The following is a 23,817-nucleotide window of genomic DNA, read 5'->3' on the forward strand; positions in this document are numbered from 1 at the left end:
GTGGACTTAGGACAACTTTTGATAAGTGGAGGACATTCTCAATTCTAATACTTTTTCATATTAAAATGTATAAATATTTTAGCCTGAATACTTTCACAGGTACTTAAATTTTTTTCCCTCCACTTACCATTTTTCAAGAAATATTTTTACAAACAAAACTTGCCAAATAAGGTGTCTCTATGATTCTTTTGAAAGTAATTTTCAAAATTTCTTTGAAAATTTGCCAAACTTAGATGCTGCAAAATCACAGCCTTCTCAATTACATTTTACTTTTAGTATAGTATGCAAATTTATCCAATTAAAAATAAGAATTCCATGAAGATATTCTTCTCACAAATCATGATATTCCAGTGCTCTCGTTATTTGATTTGTACAGATCTTTACCTGCTTTTATATGGGTGAACTTTGGTATCTTCTTGTTTATAAGCTTTTTTTTTCTCCCAGTATTACAATTTGCTAAAAAATCTTGAAAGCAGAAGACTTTGGATCCTTTATGTGCCAATTCTTTGATTAAAGATTTCTTACTAATGTTTAACAAAATGCAAAAATAAGTTAAAGGACTAATTTTACAAAAAAGTAAAATTTTTAGTCACTTAAGCTGATTTTCAAAATGATTCTTTGAAAACTCAAACATTTCTGAAATCTCATTAATGATGTCAGCACCACCCTTAGATCTGAGCAAGAGACACTGTTGCCCAAGTCCCCACCCTTTTAAGGGCTCTGCCCTAGAGCCTCTCCAGCCAGGATTCCAGATTCCTCCACCTGGATGTACAGGGCCAAGGGAACGATGCTCCCCTAGACTTATGCCCTTGTAGCCAAGACACCAGAATTCCTACCCCAGATGCCCTGACTTGCTCAGTAGGGATGCCCAGGCATCTTCCTTGGGTTCTGCCTTACAAGGGTGGACCTCACTGCAGTGTGGGCACTCTGTGGCCAAGGAGGAGCCATTTGAGCGATATGGGGTGCTGTTGAGAAAGCTTGAACGCATATGCTGGTGGTCTGGTGAGGCTCTTTCGCTGTACTGGAGGGAGCTGGAGGGAGAAGGAGCCAGGGATGGACTAGAAGGGAGATGTTTTCTCCACTCTGCCACTTTCCACACAAGAATTCCAAGGACTCTGGGAATTCTAAATTATAACCTCCTTTCCAGGTCATTATGAAGATGTATTTATTATGGTAGGATCAAACGTAATTTATTTAACAGTTCACTAGTTTGATTTATGACTTGTAACTCTTTAGACTTACAGTATGTGGGCCTTCATTTGTATGGTTGGCAGGGTTCTGTAAACACTCAGCAGCCCTGGAAGATCGGTAGCAAGCAGAGTGCATATTACCATGGTGAAGTCTAGTTTTTACATTTAATACCAGCTTCCTCCTAAAACATTTTGTAGTTTAGTTATGTAACTATGTGCATGTGTGTATAATATTTATACAGTTTTGAAAAGTACAGTTTATAATTTGATTAGGAGAATACAGGCCTTTATTTGCATGTACTTATTAATTATATTTGTACCATTTTGAGAATATTTCTGCTACAAAGGTTTCTTAATTTAGTAAGTGTATTAGTCAGCCAAAGGGGTGCTGATGCAAAATACCAGAAATCAGTTGGGTTTTATAAAGGATATTTATTTGGGGGTAGAAGCTTACAGTTACCAGGCCATAAAGCATAAGTTGCTTCCCTCACCAAAATCTTTTGCCATGTGTTGGAGCAAGATAGCTGCAAGCGTTCAGCCTTCTTCTTCCTTTTAAGGCTCTGTGGTCCCAGCTTCTTCAAATCTCAGCTGTAGGCTGGGAGATAAATCTCGTATCTCCCATCCCTCCCTCCCCAGTTCATTTCTCTCTAGGCTCACTGCTTTGTTCTCTCCATAAGGTCAGCCATAGACTATCAGGCTCTCTTTTCCCAGGGCCTCTGCTATGTCTATGGAGTTGTCTTTCTTCCTCTGTGTTCTCCTGTTTGGTTATTTCTGGGGTCTCCAACATCAAAACTCCAATTCTCTCCTCTGCCATGTTGTTTTCTCTGAGTCTCTGCCTACCAAGGGGACTTGACATCCTACTGACACAGCCCAACCAAAGCCCTAATCATAATTTAATCAAGTAAAAGTAAAACCTCCGAAGTTAATATAATCTAATACACCCAGAGTAACGGACCCTTTTATAAACATAATCCAATCATCTATTTTTTTAATTCATAAACAATATCAAACTGCTACAGTAAGAATATTATTTTTGCCACTATACTGGACGTCATCAAAATTTGTTGTTTTTTTTTTAAAGATTCATTTTTTTATTTATGTCTCTCCCTTTCTCCCCCCTTGTCTGTTCTCTGTGTCCATTTGCTGTATGTTCTTCTGCATCTGCTTGCATTATCCAGTGGCAGTGGGAAACTGCATCTCTTTTTTGTTGCGTCATCTTGCTGTGTCAGCTCTCTGTGTGTGCGGTGCCACTCCTGGGTGGGCTGTGCTTTTTTCACATGGGGTGGCTCTCCTTACAGGGAGCATTCCTTGCGTGTGGGGCACCCCTACACAGGGGATACCCCTGCGTGGCATGGCACTCCTTGTGTGTGGCTGCACGTGGGCCAGCTTACCACATGGGTCAGGAGACCCTCGGGATCAAACCCTGGACCCTCCATATGGTAGGCAGATGCTCTATCAGTTGAGCCAAGTCTGTGTCCCAAAATTTGTTTTTATATTCTATTAAATAGTTTTATTAAATGTTGAACTTCTTAACAGAGTTTGCAACAATATTCACAATAATATCAAAAGGTAATTCACTTGAATTTTAAATAAATATGCAAAGATTTATTTTAATTTCATGAGTTGAACTAAAAAACCCAAACTTTTATTGTAATTAACTGATTTTCTCTTTGAAGTTTCTGCTGGTACTGGTATAAAACTGCCCACATTGTATAGCTCTTCTCTTAATGGACCCAACATAGGAAAAGTTATTGTTCTACTTTTCATATGTCTACAAAGAAACTTGAAATCTAATGAGTTAATTAATGTAGAGCAATTATTTGAGGAAATGAAAAGTCATGTGTCACTAAGTGATTTTAAACTGTAGATGCACATTTTCAATAGTCGTCTTTGATAGTATCTTAAAATAACTATTAACTTTTTGGAATAGATGCAAATGAGGCTTCTTTAGAAGACTTGTGTCTTCTGGTTTTCATGTGTTCAGTGGTATCACTAAACCCTCATTGTAGAGGGTTAACTGTGTGATAAACACTCTGCAAATTCTACATTCATTACTGACTTTCTTGTGAAATGGAAATCCAGAACTTAGTTTTTCATTAAAAATGTGCATTTGGTTTATTGAGCTCTTTGCTGCCAAAAGAGTTTATTGCAAAATAAAACAGCATTACCAAATAGTAATAGCTGTATATGTACATACAATAATTAGCAAAACCATATAATGAGTGTATTCAGGCTGCTCTCTATATACTCAATGACCAGACCACCCAGCCTCTATTTCCATTCATGTTTCCTAACTAAACAATGAAGTCCCACATTTCCACTGACCCTGTTAAGGCTTCATGCATTTCAAAGCATGTGACATAGGCCACAGGACAATTGGCTGGCCCACCAAGGGGCCATCAGGGGTAGTGGAATTGGGTCCTTCCCTCACTACCAGCCAAAGTACAAGAAATTTTTTTCATTTGCTCTCTCTTGTCTTGGTGCACTGCATTTATCAGTAAGTGCCATGCACATGTTGCCTTTGAAAAGGAGGTGTTTGCGCTCCTGAGTCCGGAAAAAATGGGGAAAAGAGAGAAGGGTTATTGCTAGACATCTTTTAGATTTTATCATATGTTAAATTTTTTTAAAAAAGCCCTGTTCATTGTACATGTATCACCCATGCAACTAGATATGACCACAGCAGAAACTGGAAATGCAAAATAGATATCTACCAATGCAACTATTAAGAATGATTCTTCATCAAAAAATTAAAAATCCGGGTAGTTGTTAGATCAGATGGAACACTGGGACAACAGGTATAAACTGTGACTGTCCCACCTTTGGTCACAATAGTTATAGGAAAGTAAGGAAGTTTCATTTTCTTCACCCATCTGGGAATGCTGTTAGTAATTTTGCTACCCATTATACCAGTGTACTGCATTTTCCAAAGATGTGGTTTCTCAGGTTTAATTTTATCCAATGTCAATACATGAGCCCAGGAAGACATCTTGATACCTGAGACGTTCAATTGATTCTTTTTGCCATCAAATGTAGTTTTAAAACTATCTGGTTGACTAGGCTATCTTGGCCATTTAATTATAAAGATAGAGCTGAGTGACTACCTGGCACATGGTACATCCTCAATAAATATTTCAACAAAAGAAGTCATTTTTGGAGGAGTTACTGTATGTTACTGATTTCCTTGGGAATGTTTTCCTTTTAACATAGTGATCTCAAAATAGCTTCCGTGGCTGAGTGTGTAAGATTCAATGGATATTTAAAGGAAGTCTAAATGACAAATCAATATTGTCAGCATTTTCTTTAAAGTCATCATAAAATGATGTTATGTTATGCAAAATGTCAATGAGCAACTTCCCTTTTAGAGCATCAGAATCACAAGACCCTGCAGAGATTTACAGAAAAAAAAAAAAAAAAGGAAAGACAGGCCACATAGCTCAGAATCTCTAGGAATGCTGACTACAGATTTTGCTTCTGCTTTACATGTTAAACTCAGTAGCTAAATGATGATGATTGATATTATTTGATGCTCATTCAATAAAAATCACTAGCAAATTTTGCAAAGACTTGCAAAAATTGAGCATTCTAATTGCTTAATGTCATTCTTAGCTTGCTATTTTAGTTCCAGGCTTTAAATGGATTTTTCCTAGGTATTTAAGTAAGCAGAAGAATGGAAACATGATGGGAGAGGGATTAGGAGTGGAACGGGCAATGGCTTCTCCAAGTTCACCACGGCCTGTTTCAAATCTTTTTTTTCTTTTGTTTTTTTCAGCATTAAAGAGAGCTGACATTAACATATATATTTAGTAGTCTGTCCCAAGTATTTCACAGAGAGAGAACAGATGAATTTTCTCAAAGAACATAGATACCTAAATTAGACATTAGTAGAATTTTCTAGTTAGTCCCTAAGTGGCAGGATGGAGTTGGAATTTAGTTGCTTAAATTCTCTGACAGGAGGAAATAATTTGTATTGCTATGAAAATGATACAGGTGAAAAAATTCATGCTGGGGTAGCCTTTATCAAAGAGTGTTCTATGGAATACTAGTTATAGGAGCTGCTGGATGAAAGGCGAGTTCTGTGGCCAAAAGTTTTGGGAGACACTCAGACCACACTTTTCCTCTTAAAGGTTTACAACATACATTAACACAGTAAGGACTCTAACCAGTCCTTCAATAAAGAGACCATTTAAATTTGTTTAACTCGGAATTTTCAAAAGCTGTTTACATGAAATACTCATTCTGTGTTACTTCCTATAGAAGCACAACAGTGGCTGTAATATTTTAAATCTGTTTTCTTGCATTAATTGGTCTGACTTATTTTATATTCTGAAGATAGTCTTTTTTATTTATTTTATCTACACTGACTCTAGATGTATTTTCTTTCAGTTCTTTTCTGCCAACAGTTGCTGATAACCCCTCCCATGCTGTTAGTGCTACTTGATCTTATAAATTCAAGGATACCCCTTCATCCCAGAACCCATAAGCTTCTCTTATCTAGGATCATTTCTTTCCTTTTCTTGCTCCTTGATTTCTGAAGCATTGTTATCTACTATTTTACAGTAGAATCATCAATTTAGCTGGAATTTGGTCTATTTTCATTTCTCTCACTACCATTTCTCTTATGCCCAAAGTCACCTTTACTCTCAGATTTGATTGGTGTGGTAGTTTGTGGCTCTTATGGATACCAGAAAAGATCATGTTCTTAGAGCTAATCCATTCCTGTGGGTGTGAGCCTATTGTAGGTGGGACCTTCCTTTTATTTAGATTAATTCAGTAGGGCGTGACCCAGGGTGGGTCTTAATCTTCTTACTGGAGTTCTTTATAAACATGATGAATATGGAGAGAGGGAGCCACAGAGACAGAGAGAAACCCACCAAAGCTAAGAGAGGAAGCCACAGAAACTAGGCAGATGAAAACAAGACCCAGAGGAGAAGGGAGATGCTGCCATGTCCTTTCCTATTTGACAGAGGAGTCCAAGATCGCTGGCAGCTGGTCTTTGGGGAGAGCATCACCTGATGCCTTGATTTGGACATTTCGCTCAGCCTCAGAGCTGTAAGCTTATAAGATAATAATTCCCCATTGTAAAAGCTGGCCCATTTCTGATGCATTGCTTTCAGGAGCTTTTAACAAACTAAAATGGTCAGTATAAGAAACACCAATCTATTTTATCTGTATTTGCCATTCCAATAAAATGAAAACATTCTAGACTATGAGTATAATCTCTTGACAGAACAATATTATCTGATTCACAATTTTCTTTCTGATTAAGAGATTTTTCACACGTTTTTCCTTCCATGGTGGTCTCTATACCTACTAAATGCAGTCTCAATGGGCCACCTTTCTGCCCTGCTGTAGGACTGAAAATCTGGATCCATTCAATTCAATAAAGAAAATGTGGTTAGTGCCTTTGACATGTTAGGCATTGGTGTCCATTGACAAGCAGAGTAAAATAAACTGGTCCCTGCTTTCACGAACCATACAATCTACTAGGTAAGGGTCTCTGCTATAACTGCAAGAGAAATTTTGATTTTTCCCTCACCGTGTTATGTACTTTTCAAAGAATTTAAAATTGAGGGGTACATTAGTCTACCAAAGGAATGCTGATGCAAAGTATCAGAAATATGTTGGCTTTTATAAAGGGTACTTACTTGGGATAAAAGCTTGTAGTTACAAGGTCCTGAAGAGTCCAGCTCAAGTTTGCTTTCTCACCAAAGTCAGCTGCCACGTGTAGAAGCAAGATGGTCACTGATCTCTGCAAGGGTTCAACCTTCTCTTCTGGGCTTCTCTTCTCTCAGCTGCAGCCTGGCATAGGGCTTGTCTCTCAGGTCTTCCTCTCTTTCCTGGCATAGGTCACATTTCTTTCTGAGCTTTCTATGTCAGTCTTGGCTCTCTTCCCAAGGTCGGTTATAAGCTATTAGGCAAATGGTCCATCTCTCCCTGCGGCCTTAGTTGTTTGAGCCATCTCCTTTCTGTCACATGGCAGCATCAAAATGATAAAGTTCTCTCCTATTCCAGTGTGTCCTCTTGAGTGAGTGTCCATTTATATCAGCCCACCAAGGTGGTGGGGACTCAACCCGAGTTACACCTTACTGACATAGCCCAATCAGAAGCCCTAAATTAACTTTATCAAGTAAATTTAATCAGAGGCCCCTCACTGAATTTAACAAAAAGGGTTTTATACCCAGAAGAATAGATTAGTTTATAAACAAAATCTTTCTCTTTTGGGGATTCACAGAAATAATCTCAAAGTGTCACAAGGGGTGAAGAGGAGGTGGGATCAGGATTTTAAGAGAAAGAAGAATTATATAAATATATATATTGTTTTTTTTTTACCAACTTGAGTAATTAATTTCCACCAAACTTAGAGTCTACCAAGGACTTTCAAAGGTACACACCACATATATTCATTTACTGCATGTTTATTGAGCATTTGCCATGGTTTCTGGATTATAATGCTCCAGAAGGTTTACAAGAAACAGAAAATTTGACATAACATGCACCTAAAATGATTAGAAAGAGAAAATAGTGATGAAATCAAACCATCCCTAAGTCCAAGGAATATGATGAAAATGCTAAAGAAATAGAGACATAAATTTACTGGCAATTTCCAATAATAGCTAACTTTAAATTAATTTTTTAGCTTTCATAGTAATTTTTATGGAAAAATGTTTGTGTTATTGTTCTTTCCCTTAGTTCATTCTTTTCAACTCTGAAACCCTTTTTCTGAGGCAAACACAGCGTGGTTGTTTCTAACCCTGCATCGAGACATTAGATGCTTTGGAGTCATGTGGATTTTGAGCTGAAGCAGGTAACAAGGTTCTCTTGAGGGAGGGATTTTGGAGGAATGTGTTGGCAGTTCAGATCAGATAAGGTACTTTTTTTTAAACCTGGGTGTGTTTCAAAAAGGAAACCAGTTTCAGTCAAAATCCAGTTGTAATCCCAACTGTCCTGGTTGAGAAATGGAATGTCTAGCTAACTGATCATTGATGGGCAGCCTTCTGTGTGTTTTAGATGGTGACTGGTCTGGAAATTTGTCTTCTCCAGAATGCATTTGGTGTTGATCCAAGGTCCTTAAGGGAACTCGCACTTTTCTTGGAGGAGAAACAGGGAGCTGTAGTTGACCAAGCCTCTGTTCTTGCTTAAGACCCACTCTCCAATGACTTTCAATCATTCTTCCTATCAATAATTCCTTATTGAACATCTACCCTCAGTAAAGGCCTGTGGTGACCTCTACAGGGAATGTGAGCACTCCAACAGATAGCTCAAAGACTGTACCAGGCAGAATGTGGACATTGCCAGAAAAACGATATAAAGTGTTGTGTGCATGTAGTGAGAGAGAAGTTACTTCAATTTGGATGGATCATTGAGATCTTTACAGTGAGAGTTACACTTGAGCTGGGACGTGGAGGACAGGTTTGATTTGGCAGTTGGAGAAGACTTCAGAGAACTATAGCCGTGGGCCAAATCTATATGTTTATAAATACATTTGTATTCAAACACAACCACACCCTTTCACTCATATATTGCCTATAACTGCTTTGAGGTTTCAATGTTGATCCCTGGTTTAAAGTTAGCTCTTTGAGGAACTTGAATTCCCTCAAAGCTAACATAGACGACAATTTAGATTCCATTTGGTAAGCATTTTGGAGACAGAATGCTTCTGAACCCTGGAAGGGTTTGAGTGATGGTTCTGAACTTGAGGACAATGGAAGTGGCAGGAATGTGTAAGATAAACTGGATAAGAGAGGTGCTACAGGCAGGAAGAAAAAAATCAGAATCCATGTTGTCTCCTAAATGACACCATCACTGGAATGAAAGGGAGAGGATACAAAAGACGTTGTGAATACATGCTAGAAGTGTTAGCCAAAAAAAAAAAAAAAAAGCACAAACTGAGGATGGCTCTGGAGTCTTGAGCAGGAATGACTAGTGATGTCAACAATCCTTTCACTGAAAATACACCATCTGAGCAGGATGAATTGGATATTTCTCCCATCCCTACCCCAATTAGTAAGTGGAATAAAGCTATAATGGCTCCATCCCTCCAGGGCAGCTGGTATTGGGTAGGGGAGTTGTCAGAGGCCTTTGTCACAGCAAGAACAAAAGTCATGCTTACGGAAAAATATGTGTTACTAGTTACACCATCAGGCTACCCTGTCTCTAAGGAAAAAAATATTGCTTGTCCTTATATTTTAAGTCACCTTGAAGCATTGCCAGATAAAATATAAGACACCCAGTGAAATGTGAATTTCAGATCAACAACAAATAATTTTTTGTTCAAGTATGTCCCAAATATTGCATGGGACATAATTATACTAAAAAAAATCTGTTGTTGATCTGAAATTCAACTTTACCAGGGAGTTAATTTCAGATAAAAATTGAATACTTTTTAAAGTATATGAGCATGTCTCAAATATTGCATGAGACTTATTTGTGTTAAAAATTACTTGTTTAAAATTCAGATTTAACTGGATGTTTTCACTCTGCACAAAATGCGCTATTAAAACCGCTTGTGCTTAACAAATTTGCCTTGTTATTTTTCTTTTCCTCTTTATCCAACCTCCTCACTGGAGAAATTGTGCAAAGACATGCAGGTTTATATTAAAAATCTTTGGTGGAAGCCGTGTCTGCTCTCCTCCCAGCTCCCTAGCTACAGCTATATCATCCTTTTATGAATCTTTTCATGGACAGTCTAGCTTTTCAGTGTGGATCTCTTAACCAGTTTTTGTTTGTTTGTTTGCTTGCTTGCTTGTTTGTTTTTTTGTTTTTTAATCTCTCAGTTTAGAACAGGGAAACCAGGAGAAGATGAGCTACAACATGGCCGACAGACAACATAGCTGCGAGACCCTGCTTAGACCTTGACGTTGACATCGAGGTCCCAGTTGGGACTCTTTCCAGGGCCAAGGGGTGGCCCAGAATATTCCAAAGAGGCCTCACCATTTGTTCCCACCATTGATGGGGTAGCCAATAACAGTTGGGGCCCCTTCCCTTAGCATTAGCAAGAGGAGGAGTAATTAATAGCTTAAAAGGTAACCATACAAGCCCAATCTCACTCTCTCTGCCTAGAGGAGCCCCCATAAAATCTTGGTGTGTATTTCTGGCCTTCTCCCCCATTTCTTAACAAGCTCTGTTCTTTCCCCAATAAATTCTTTTTACTGGCCTAGCCAAACTGACGTGTTCTTAAATTCTTTTATGTGACATAGCCAAGAACCTGGAGGAATCCAACACATTCCCAGCTTCATCAGTGTCTCGTGTCCCTGTCTGTGTCTCTGTGTCTTTCTTTTCTCTCTCTCTCTGCATGTTTCTTTCTCCCTGGTATGACACCTCACATTAGCTACTGACCATTTATTTGGTTTCATCTTGGCAATGAGAGCTACAACATCATTATGCAGCTAGTAGCCCTGCTTCCCAGCTACCTTAAAATAATAATGCTTCATGGTGACAAGAGGCTGTAGTTAACAATGAAAGTAAAATGCTTAGCAGGCCTGGATGTGACCATATCAGATTACATAGCCTGTCAAAACCTGGAGAGCAGCCTGAGAATCTCTAAAGGAAGGAAGATATATGTGGGATAGCTGGGGGTGTTTGTGGATACATCCACCATTTTAGTCTTCATTACCTTTAGTGAATCTCAGGATGAAACTTTCAAAAGCAAAACCATAGTATTTCTTAATTTATTAAGTTTTGTCACTGACCTAAGAAACTTAACATTGTTTTTAGCAGATTTAAAGTCTGGTTTCACCTTTGCCATTTTTTAAAATACTAAATTGAAAACAAAAATAAAGCAGTTTGAATTAATGAAGAAATATAATGCTTTCATGCCCCAGCAGCTTAAGTTTCTACATTGAGTCAGAAAAGGTCCAATAAAAAATAAAAAATAAAAAAACCTTTCCCTTCCCTCCCCCACAACAAGAGGATAATAAATAAATAAATAAACAAACAAAAGTATATTCAAGAAATCTTCCCACTAACTTCTGTTTGCTCACATACGTGGGCTTGTCCATGTTTTGCACACTGCATGTGTGCCATTCCTGTGTACTCCTGGTCATGCCACAAGCAACACATGTGGCATCTGTACATCTGCAGGTCTGCTTGGTTGTGTGCATGGAAAGCAGAAAACAAGAGTGAAGCAAAACCCGCACAGGCTAAATCAAAAGCAACTGTTTCACCACGAGGCGCGCAGGCGAGCCTTGCTTTGTGCACATTCCACTCTTTCTTTGCCACCTAGCCTGGTCTTTGAAATGAAATATAAAGAAGCGTGGCAAACTAACTGTAACATAGGTAGAAATAATATATTTGGATTTCAAAAAGAAAAAAAAAGTAAGCTGGCATAGCTTAAAAGGTACCCATTTCATAATAACACATGTGCAAAGAATTACAGTAATTGCAATGCACACATCGGTAACAGACAGAGTGAACAATGAATATTAAAAACACATTCCTAGAGCTGGCCCCGTGGCTTGGCAGCAGCGTGCAGCGTGGAGACCTGTGTGGGAGTCAGAGGAAGGCTCTTGGTTCCAGAGCTGTCAGGGCTTGGCAGGCGCTAAGTGGAGGCCCTTTGGTGTATGAGAAAAGAGGAGGGAGGACAGTGGCAGTGACCATCCCGTCCCACTGACTCTGTCTCCCCCTGGCAGAACCCTGGGATGCTTCACGAGGGTTCCACAGAGAAGCTTTGGCTCTTTGGGGCTCCAGTGCAGAGCCAAATTTGAGCCATGCTGAGAAGGAGGCATGGGGATAGAAAAACAAACAGACAGAAGGTAATGCTGGGAACACCCAGCCAGTGCCCCGACTGAAAATCCTGTGTTCTCTCTCTCCAGGCTCGCCTACAGCAGGATCTAGCATGATGTACTTCACTGCTCTGGAGCTATAACCTGGGAAATTGTTTATCTTCCGCGGGCTGAATACATTGATCTGCCCATTTCCCTTCAATATTTGCTGTGCGGTGACATTAAAGTCTGTGAGGGGATGAATTCTCTTGGTGGTGTGTTCCAGAGCCTTCAAAGGCACGTTAACCAAACATCTGATGTACACAATGATCTTTTCACAGTGAATCCCTTCCATTGTCAGCAAAGACAAAGGCTCTTCTCTTAAGTAGAGCTTGTCTTTGAATGCTGGGATTCTGTCTCCTGCTATTGGCAGTGAATTGGCTCTTTTGAATCCTTGAAACTTTGGCAATGAGAGAGGCCAGAAGGTGGGAATCTCTAACCAGAAAGTTTGGTTCACACACTGGGAGCTGAGGCCTAAAGGGTCTTAATCTGTGGTCTGCGAACACCCAAGGACTGAGTGAGGTAGAATTCTGGGAGATCCATAAACTTGGATGGGAAAAAGATTACGTCTTTATTTTTGCAAATGTCTGAAAGTTAGCTTTCTTTCACTTATATATGTAGGAAACCATCCACAGCAGGATTAGTAATACTTATGGCTTTGTCACCAGTGAATATCATGGATACCTTCATGTCACTTCTGGTCTGGAGATCTCCAACTATTATTTATGCTGGGAGTAAAGGGAGATGAAGAGTTATTGCTTAATGGGTACAGAATTTCCATTTGAGATGGTGAAAAAGCTCTGGAAATAGTGGAGTTGGTTATAAAGCATAGTGAGTGCACTAAATGCGACTGAATTGTGCACTTAAAAATGATTGAAATGGTAAATTTTGTTATGTATATTTTACCATGTTAAAATTTAATTAAAAATTATTTATGTTCACCACTACTCTGAAATTTTGGTCCAAGATCCTGTTTCTCAATGCATTAATAAAGGAACATGAGCCATAATTAAAAAATTGATAAATGTATTTCAATAGAGCTGGTTTCCTTTGACATATTATAGATTGTGTTTTATTTGTTTGAAGAGGTTACTCTCGAAGAGGGTTCACAGGCCACATTGCTGCACTGCCAGAAGGGTCCATGGCACACACAGCATCAGCCAGACCTCAAGGAGGATCCAGACTCCAAAGCAGCCATGAGGGCTGGGCACGCCACACAGAGAATTCCACAGTGAGCCAGTCCCACGCTTGTCTCCACACATATGCAAACAAATGTCTCCAGAAACAACATTGAGGATTTAACAAAGGAACTTCTTATTTGCCCATTCCTTAGCTATGCTCAACAAATGTTAGCATTTACCAAAACAAAAATTTGCATTTTCTCTTCAATGATCGGCAGCAGAGCTCCAAAATGATTTTGATTAAAAGAAAAGGAAGGGAAAGGGACTTGGCCCAGTGGTTAGGGCATCCGTCTACCACATGGGAGGTCCGCGGTTCAAACCCCGGGCCTCCTTGACCCGTGTGCAGCTGGCCCATGCACAGTGCTGATGCGCACAAGGAGTGCCCTGCCACGCAGGGGTGTCCCCCGCGTAGGGGAGCCCCACACGCAGGGAGTGCGCCCCGTAAGGGAGCTGCCCAGCGCGAAAGAAAGAGCAGCCTGCCCAGGAATGGCTCCGCCCACACTTCCCGTGCTGCTGATGACAACAGAAGCGGACAAAGAAACAAGAGGCAGCAAACAGACACAGAGAACAGACAACCGGGGGAGGGGGGGATTTAAATAAATAAATAAATATTAAAAAAAAAAAAAGAAAAGAAAAGGAAGTCCTCAACTTCTCCAGTTTCTCCAGATGCTGGCAAAGAGTGTTTGCCATCGAATCATAATTGATAAGCTAAAGAAGGGATGATGATGAACCCCCTTTGCCAGTTACTGCACTAAGGACAGAAAGGCAGAGAACATCTGTGGGAGCAGTGGTGTGAAAACCAGACAGTACAACACAAGATAGGGCTGACATCTCTTAAATCAAAGAGTTAGCTAGGGAACTGAAAGCTGTATGTCAAAGAGGCAAGTTAGAAAGTTCATTTATTTCCACTTGTCCTAATGATAAAAGAGAGGTGCAGTTCGGATTTGGAAGCAATGACTCATTGATGTAAACACTTGATTGATTAAGACCTGAAATCCTGAGGAACTCTTATACTAATGCAGAATCTAGCACTATAACAGGCACTGACACGGGCCTACTCACAACTCTCTCAAGTATGATCCTCGGCATCTGGATTATAATGCAAAGTATTGTTCTGAAGGAAAACATGTTAAATATTAGCAATCTTTGCAGACACTTTTTTTTAGCTTGGAAAGAAATACTGAGAGTTTTATTAGAGTCCTTAATATAATCATATAAGAAGGGCAAGAGAGATAGAAAGAAATGGTGGGGAAATGATGGGGTGAGGGGAAAGAGAGAGAGGAAGAGAGGTTGGGAAACTCTAGGTCTATTATGTACCAATCACTATATTATACTTTATATTTTTAAACATTGACCTATCTCTTTTTTTTTTTTTTTTGAGGTACTGAGAAATGACCCTGGAACCTGTTATGTGGGAAGCAGGCATTCAATCACTGAGTCACACTGGCTTCTTGAGTTGTTTTTTTTTTCTCGTTCATTTTGCTTTTTTTAAGAAGTACTGGGAACTGAATCCAGGACCTCCCATGTGGGAGGCAGGCGCAGGCGCACAATCGCTTGAGCACGTCCACTCCATCCTCTCCCTTGACCTGTCTCTTTTAACCCTTTTCACATGTATATGAAGTATTGTTTTTAGCTCAAGTTTTTCACATGGAAGCACTGAAGTTTAGAGAATGAAATAATTTGACTGAGATCACAGAACCAGTCAGCAGGATTTAAACCCAGGTTTGTCTGACCCTTGAGTTATTCTCCCATGATTTAAAGGGGTCCCAATTATTAAAAAAAAAAAAAAAAAATCCACGATTAAACCATTAAAATCCAAGAAGTCATTGTAGGAATTGAATGATCAAGTTTCAAGTTAGGAACATAAATGGCAATATGGTAACAGTTTACATATTGTTAAAAGAAACTTAATAATATCAAACAAAATTGTTTCTCACATGCAGAAAGTCAAATGGGTTTGTCAACCTATTTTAAGTCTTAACTTAAGTAACTACAAAAGCAGGCACCTGGAATTTATGAGCCCTTCCCTGTACATCTTGTCAGAATATAAAACTGTCATCTCCATTTCCAGGTTAGGAAATAAGAGAAGTCACCTGGTACATGAGACTGACGAAATTCCACTGTTTTCAAAGTGGGTTTCTGGGCCAATGGCCTTCCCTTACTTACTGTCTACAAGATACCCAGGGATAGGGCCAAGGCCATGATCACAACTGCCAAAAATCAGGATTAAAATAACAAAAGAAAATCTCAAGATCACACAGGATATCCATCAGGAAAGCAGTGTTCTTCACTATTCCCACCATTTTTGAGTAAAGCTAAGGGTTCCAGGCACTTGTCTCTGGTTTGGGAAGGGATCATGCGGCTGGAGATCCACAACCCAGAGCAATACATAGACCTCCAGAGGAAAAAACAGGGGGAAAATAATTCCCTACAATAACTTCTCTCTATCAAATTGCTTCCAGATATTGTGGTCCAGAAGTTATCAATGTTAGGCACTGCTGCTTCAGGTGATCTCCAAGGCCTTGTCCAGCCCCAGCTTTCTATGGTTCCTGGAGGTTAACATTGCTAAGAGAGAAACGCCTTCAAGGGGATCCTCACGAGGCCTTGTAGCCTTTAGAACTTAAAGGTTCTGGACTGGAATTCAGTGATGCCAGACTACCCCTGAGCTCGTTGATGCTGCAGGAGTTGTGCATTCAGTATGAGTAACTGGGACAAGTTATAGGATTTCAAAGACTAAGTAAATAACCTACGATCAGAAAATTCAATTTGTTCGTGAAATGGAGAAAGGCATCCTGCCATTAAGCAGTCAGATGGAAAACATGCAAACCACAGTTTGTGGAAGAGAAAAGAACATGAAAAGCCCTTAGCCAGGAATACAGACAAGTGTGGGAAACATACTCAGCAGAGCCACTGTGTCTATTGTAAAAGTGGGAAGAGGGAGCCACAACATCGATTGAAATTCCAAACTGTGAAATAACCAGAGATGTCACTCCCAGGCCAAGCCTTCCAGTAAGGAGCATTGAGGAGCTGTGAGATTCACTCCTGCAGAGATGGGTTTGGAAAAGAACACTCTGGTCAATTGAAAATGTTCTCTGGATCAGGCACAGCCATACTGGCAAATATCAGTGAGGGGCAAAGATGGCAGAAGGCATAATTCAAAAGGGCCACAACTCTGTTAGGAAAAAAGATAAGACTTCCAGGAATAGGGGGATGGGTTCATTGTAAGGTCCACATTTTTTATTGCTACAAAGGATCTGGAAGAACTGCTGTGAATGGGATGGCAAAAAGTATATTTGTGTTAAGAATCACCTTTATTTCCAAAAATGGATTATTACCTAATACAAAATCTGGCAATTTTGACTGCCTTATTAATGCGGTATACCCCATTTTCCATATCGAAGAAAATGTGGTATGTAAAGTCAAACCCTATAATGCTTCTATTGTTTTGGCATCTTTCATAATATTGGGGTAGTGCAGTCAGGGTTCCTGTTTTCCCTTTGTCACTTTTGTGTAAATCTGTAAAAAAGCTTCTCCATGCAGCCCATGCCAGCGCATACTATTTGGTAAACAGAGAGTCGACTGAATTGCAGTTCCTCTCTCAACCTCAGCTACATACTGTTATGCAGTCCCAAATACAATATTTTCTCCATTCTTAGAGAATGGGTCCTGCTAGGTATTGGGTCCCATCATACATCTGCAGCTATAGCAGTTGCTGTTGGTGCCTGGCCATGTCCCCTCAGTCACTCCAGAGATTGCCTGCAGTTTCAGTGTTCAGCTTCCCGTACAAGTCAAGACTTCTTACCTCAAGTCCCTGTTTCTCTCTGCCTGAGAGCTTTCTTTGGTTCAAGAGCATGCTGCGCCCATATATGGCAGTCTGGAGAAAACAAGGATTAATACTCAAAAGGAGTCCTCAACCAAAGAGGGATAGATTGGAGTTGGAAAAGAAATTCCCCAGATCCTCACCAGTAGTGAGTCAATTCTAACGTGTCTTCCCATTCTCTCTCTTTTTTTTTAATTGACTTTGTAATAATATTACATTAAAAATATATATATATATGAGGTCCCATTCAACCCCGCCACCCCCACCCCACCTCTCCCCCCCCCCAGCAACACTCACTCCCATCATCATGACACATCCATTGCACTTGGTAAGCACATCCCTGGGCACCTCTGCACCTCATGGTCAATGGTCCACATCATGACCCATACTCTCCCCCATTCCATCCAGTGGGCCCTGGGAGGATTTACAATGTCCGGTGACTGCCCCTGAAGCACCATCCAGGGCAGCTCCATGTCCCAAAGAAGCCTCCACTTCTCATCTCCTCCCGCCTTTCCCCATACCCATCAGCCACCATGTCCACTTTTCCCAATCCAATGCCACCTTTTCTATGTGGACACTGGATTGGTTGTGTCCATTGCATCTCTATGTCAAGAGGAGGCTCAGATTCCACATGGATGCTGGCTGCAATCCTCCCACTTTCAGTTGTAATCACTCTAGGCTCCATGGTGTGGTGGTTATCCCTCTTCAACTCCATCTTAGCTGAGTGTGGTGAGTCCAATGAATCAGACTGTAGGTGCTGGAGTCTGCTGAGGCTCAGGACCTGGCCATCACACTGTCAGTCCAGAGATTCAAATCCCCCAAATAAATCCCAAACCCCAACACCAACTGCACCTCCAGCACATTAGCATGAAAGTCCCATGAAGAGAGATCCCATCTGAGTCCAGATTCATCACACATAAACACCATTTCCAAAGAGGGGCCATCTGACCTGGTAGTTAACCCCATCGGCCATGACCATAACTCCCACGGGTCTCTTTAGCCCTCAAAGGAACCTATTCTCTTAATATCCTCAGCAGAACTGCTCTCCAGTTGCCCTGAGTGGTTTCTGCTTATCAACACACCTTTATTGACTCTCATTCCCTTATCTCATTTCCCCACTCCCTCTCTGTACTTTCTGGGATCACCTGCCAAATAAACTACTTGTACCAAATTCTGTCTTCAAGTCTCCTTTTGGGGGAACCCAAGTTAAGACAGTGGGCTTCTCACTATGAGTCTCTTTGTACCCACCAGAATTCTGAGCTGTAAATCTAATTTGGCTAGAACATGAAATTTTTCATGAATGGAAATAATCTTTCACGTCAGTTAACATTCAGGAAGGAATAAATCACACCACAAAAAGAAGAGAAGCAAAATAGTCCCCCAGAGAATTTACAATGAGAAAAGAAGATTTCTGCTTCTGTCTCAAAGGAAATGTTCTGAAATTAAAAATGAACCATCTGTCTAGAGATCAGTAGGATAGGGAGAGAGGGGAGAGAACTGCATGACTGTGCTAATCAGCATTAATAGAATGGAGGGTGGGCTTGAGGTTTAGGGTGACTGCCTTGGTTATAAGGTGAGGAGAACTGAAAGCAAACAGGTGTGGGGAGAGATGCAGGGTGGATCAGGGACTGCTCATCCATCCATCAAGTTTTGAAATTAGTCCCAAATCTGAGGATTCAATTCAAGCATTTATAGAGCCCTTAAATACTGTTATATGCTGAACACAGAGCTAGGCATCACTCCTTGCGGACTGGGGAGAACTGGGTACAGGGCCTGTCCTCAAAGAACTTGCAATCTAGTTGAGAACATAAGACATGCAGGGGCCAAAATAGCTGTCCACAAAAAATAACTGCCTACAGGATTCTAAATCTCATAAGGGCAGGACTGTATTTTCTACCAGTGTATACGGCTTGCAAGACAGTGCCTTGAATACAGTAGGTGTTCGTAAGATGGATGGTGTTTGAATAACCCAGAGAAGACTCATTCCAAAATGCAGTTTCACGAAAAAGCAGAGAAGCCTCATTGTGGTTGGGAGATGGGAAGGCTTCGTAGAAGAGGTGACTTGGAGCTGCTTGTGAACATATCCAGGTGAAATGGGCCCTTGGAATTTCCCATGGCTTGTCAGCAGAGATCTGGGCTCAGGTTTGGAGAGGTAGCCTTTCTTCCGTGTCCCTTGTTATCTAATGGAAGCACATAACTTTTTGAATTTTTAAAATGGTTTACTGTTAAAACATCCTGACTTGGAGCCTTTCCTTCTCTTGACATCAATGAAGGGATATTATTTGTTGGCTTTTATGGCAGCTGGGAGACCATTGTTAGTTTACGGAGTTCATTTTAACCCCATTGTTTCTCAGAGATATTCTTACAAACACAAGAATGCAGTTGAAGATGGAAAACAAAAAAGACAGGAAGATGCCCCTTATTTGGGAAAGCCAAGCCTCCCGATGAGAAAATTAGAGGCTGCCAAGTGGATTTCTGTTTTAATTTGTGATCCTTCTTCTGGTCCCCCCAGCTTGGGGAGCCACTAACTCCTTCACATCCATCTCACATTTCCTATATCAGGAATCCCATCAGTGCCCTCCGAAGGTGCTCCATGCATTGTCGTAGAAGCCTTTATAAAGAGGATCTTTCTGTAGGAAACCTTCTGACAGACTAGATTTCCCCCGCCAGGTGGAGAGTTTGCCTTTTCATTAATTCATTGAACCATTTGAAATCACTATTTTATTTTTTTGTGGGTCAACAAATGGTTGAACTGCAGCAATACTATATGGTTTAAATTGTTTTGTACAACAATTAGCTGGGCATCTAGAAAAATGAAAATAGATTACTAGATAAATTTTTTATTTATTTTTTCTTTCTGATGTCCTTTCTAAGCATTGCTATCCATCAATGGAGCCAATATGGACTTGGCAAGTCTAATGAGGTCACCTCTGGAGAGTAGATTTGAATCTCAGTGACCTGAGACAGGGAAGAACTCTCATGACTTTATCTACAATAAATCAATGTAATTTTGATTTGGAGCTTCCATGCCAGGCAGCCGACAGGAAAGGTCGAGCTCTCAGCTGCTTCTGTGCTGTGCCTGGCGTGGTGCAATCTCTTAAACTGGTGACTTGTCTCAAGTGTGCATTCCTATTCTCTCCTGTCCTGCTCTTTTACCCCCAGAGATAGAGGAACCCCTTTTATTTTTATCTCTTTCCTACTTCTCCAAAGCTATTGGCTTTACCCATAAACTCCCTGCTCTTCTATCTCTGCCTCTCAATCCAATTTACTGTGTTCTAAAAGTTTAGACTTTTAGAAAACAAAAGCCAGAAAGCCTTGGAAACTTTCTATTTTCTGATTATAAAACAACTTCCCCTGGGGTAAGGCAAAGCAGGATTACTTAAATGGAAGGGGGATGGTTGGGGGAAAGAGTGGAGGAAAAAATAATTGCTGTCACAAAATATTTAGCCATGAGGAGAATTTATGGTAGAGTGATAGGAGTTAGAAATGTATAAGAACTTCATCTTCTTAATAATTTGCCCAGGGCAGATGATAATTCTCCCAATGCCTTCAGAGCACTTTAAAACCCTAAGTAGACCCTGGAACCATTTGCCTTCTAGTAGTCTTCCTCAGGGGACGTGAATTAACACAGAACATACCCCATGAGGCCACATGTGGGGTGGGTTTGTGAGTGGATTTCGGTTGGTTGCTACCTTGTCTGGACTGGTTCATGACAAACAATCCTGATAAAAGCACAGGAATCATTTCCAGACACTCAGGATCAGAGCAGGACAGGCCAAAGGAACTTCCTCTCTGAACCCTAAGGTTATGTCGCCCTCCTTGCATTTCTTTTGTCTCTTGGAGCCATTAAATATATATATTTTTTGTTTCGAGACTGCTGAAGGCTCTTTGCCACCCTTTTACAGGTGGGTGACACAGGTTTAGGTTTAAATTTATTTTTTCACTTGACTTTCTGTTTGTCCAGTTGCCCAGGTGACTGATTCAGCTATTTTAAAAGCCATTTTCAAAAGCCTTCCCTTTTCCATGCACCACTGACAGCAAATATTTCAAGCCTGAGTCAGACAGCCACTCTCTTTGTGGAGGTCGCCAAGGCGCTGACATGTCTTCTTTGGTCTCTCCTGTATGAGATCCTGCCAAGGAAGCTGCTAGAGGATGAGCTGGAGACATGCTGCGGACCACTTGGAAGCTGGGGTTCTGGCGGGGCCTTCTAACAGTCAGTGCAAAGGTGCACTTGGGATCTAGAGAAGACAGTGAGCAACAAAAACTAGCTGAAAGCTAACAGCCTTGCTTCCAGAGGCTGCCCTGGAGTTTTCCCTTCAAAAATGTTTGTTTTCTGACAACAATTTCAAAAAAAAGCCGAAAGGGCCACACACAAGGAACATTTATCAATGAGAAAACCTTTCTGCCAGACGAGAAATGAGATATAGTAAAAACTGGACTAACATATCCTGTGGAGTTAGGAAGCAATAAAATGCTTATGGGTAAATTCATTTAGGGACTAAAATCTGAATGTCAAGAGGAAAAGGAAAAAAAAGACTGTGCTGCTTACTGAGTTAGGACATGTTCTTTCGTTAGTTCTGTAGTGTGTGAGAGGAGGTGAGGCGATTCCTGGCTTATTGTAAGGAAGAACTTCAGAGAGAGAGGGTGGGGGCAGGCCTAGGCTTGTTGGTGGGGCTGAGATGTGAACAGATGAAGAGCTAAAACAACAGTTGCCATGATGATATGCTTCTAAATGGCCTCAGAAGTACTTGGAATTTGGTCCGCATATCTGACCATCTAATCTCCGGGTATGAAAGAAGAACCCAGTGTGAATTTTATTCTTCCATTCTAGGCAAAGGTGGTAGGAGTTGAAAGACAGCACTGAATGGCTTCTTGGCCTCATGAGTGTGGACCTTAAAGGTGTTGAAAAACCAAAAGAAAATCTTTTATTGCTGCTTATTCAGTACCACAGTTATACAACTGTTGCTTTTGAGGTCATAGATTTAGCAAGTTTTTCCACTTACAGAGAGACGGTAACTTGAGAGAAGTCAACATTTTATTTTTCAAGCACTCTTAAGCAAACCATTTTTCGCAAAGCTGGGAGCTCTGGGGCTGTGTACAGCCTGTTTCAAATCCCAGACTCCCTCTCTGCCCGCAGAGAGCATGGGCAGCTTTGCTGATTGTAATCTTCACAGGCTACCTCAGGTAGGACATAATTTTCAGCATTGCTTCCTAGCAGGATGAACTGAGTCAGAAGGACTCAAGGAGCTGTCTCTGGGCTTGGGAAGGGACAGTGAGTCTGGAGATCCACAACCCAGAGCAGAACATAGACTTCTGCTTGGGTTGTTGTCCCTCTTCTCTTACCCTGACCTAGCATTAGAGTCTGAACAAAGTCTGACAGATACTGAAACTTGCCTGTGTAGGGCCAGTCTCAGATACTGGTGATATCAAGGGCATGAAGCTGCCTACCATGGAAAGAAAGGAAATGATTAAATATAAAAGGGATATTTGTACAAGCAATATAAACACCCCTCCCCATAGCCTCCCCCTGACCCTGGTTACCTTGGTGGCAGGGTGGCAAAATGGGAGGATCCAGAATTTGGAGCTGCATAACTTGGGCATATAACCACAGTGTATCTCCATCACTAAGTGATTTTGTGACCTTTGGGCAAACTGCTTAACCTTGCCAGAACTTCAGTTATCTCATTAGTGATACAGGGATACTCACACTTTTCTATACCAAGAATTGTGGTGAGGGTCAACTGTGAGAACACAGGGTAGTACCTCAGCAGTACTGAAGTATGAGTTCTAGAAAAATCAAGGGTCAGGGTTGGCATTTTTCACAGAATGTCCAATTAATCATAACATGTGGAAGGATAAGCGATGACACTTTTAAGGCTGTTGAAAGCGTTTGTGGATTTCTACCTTTTGAGGGACCTTTTAGCTTTCTTGAGGAGGCACTACATTGCCCTATATGCTGCCATTTTTCTTTATAAAAGGCTTCCTGGGGAAGCGGATATGGCTCAAGCAATTTGGGCTCTACTATATAGGAGGTCTAGGGTTTGATACCCAGGGCCTCTTGGTGAAGGCTAACCGGCCCATGTGGTGAGCTGGCCCATGCTGAGTGCTGCCTCACACAGGTGTGCTACTCTGCACAGGTGTGCTACCCCACTCAGGAGTGCTGTGCTGTGCAGGAGTGCTGGCACATGTGAAGAGCTGACGCAGCAAGATGACGCAACGAAAAGAGACACAGAGGAGAAACGATGAGAGATGCAGCAGGCCAGGGAACCGAGGTGGTGCAAGAGACTGATCGCCTCTCCCCCACTCCAGAAGGTCCCAGGATCGGTTCCCGGAGTCACCTAATGAGAATACAAGCAGACACAGAAGAACACACAGCGAATGGACACAGGGAGCAGACAATGGAGGGAGGGGGTAGAAATAAATAAAGAAATTTTTGGGAAAAAAAAACCTTCCAGGGGAGCAGATGTAGCTCAAGTGGTTGAGTGCCTGCTTCCCATGTATGAGGTCCTGGGTGTGATCCCTGGCACCTCCTAAAAACAAACAGAACAAACAAAATGAAGAAACCATCTCTCACTGGTAGCGAATGTAGCTCAATGGTTGAGTTCCTAAAAAAAATAAAAGCTTCCTAGACCCTCTTCTTTATATATTTCATGGTGACCTTTTCCCATGTAGGCAGAGTGAGGGCTTTACTTAGCAGGTCCCCTTAATCTCTCCCTAATTGAGATTTTATAATTGGTTCAATCAAAGGTATCTTGTTATCACCATAAGGGAGAAAGTAGTTCTTTTCTACTAAGAACTGGCAAATATCATAATTTCCAAGTCCTGAGTTTTACCAATTCTGTATATCAATTTCATTAAAACAGAGG

The sequence above is a fragment of the Dasypus novemcinctus genome, chromosome 5, assembly GCF_030445035.2.
Source record: "Dasypus novemcinctus isolate mDasNov1 chromosome 5, mDasNov1.1.hap2, whole genome shotgun sequence".
Lineage (NCBI taxonomy): Eukaryota > Metazoa > Chordata > Mammalia > Cingulata > Dasypodidae > Dasypus > Dasypus novemcinctus.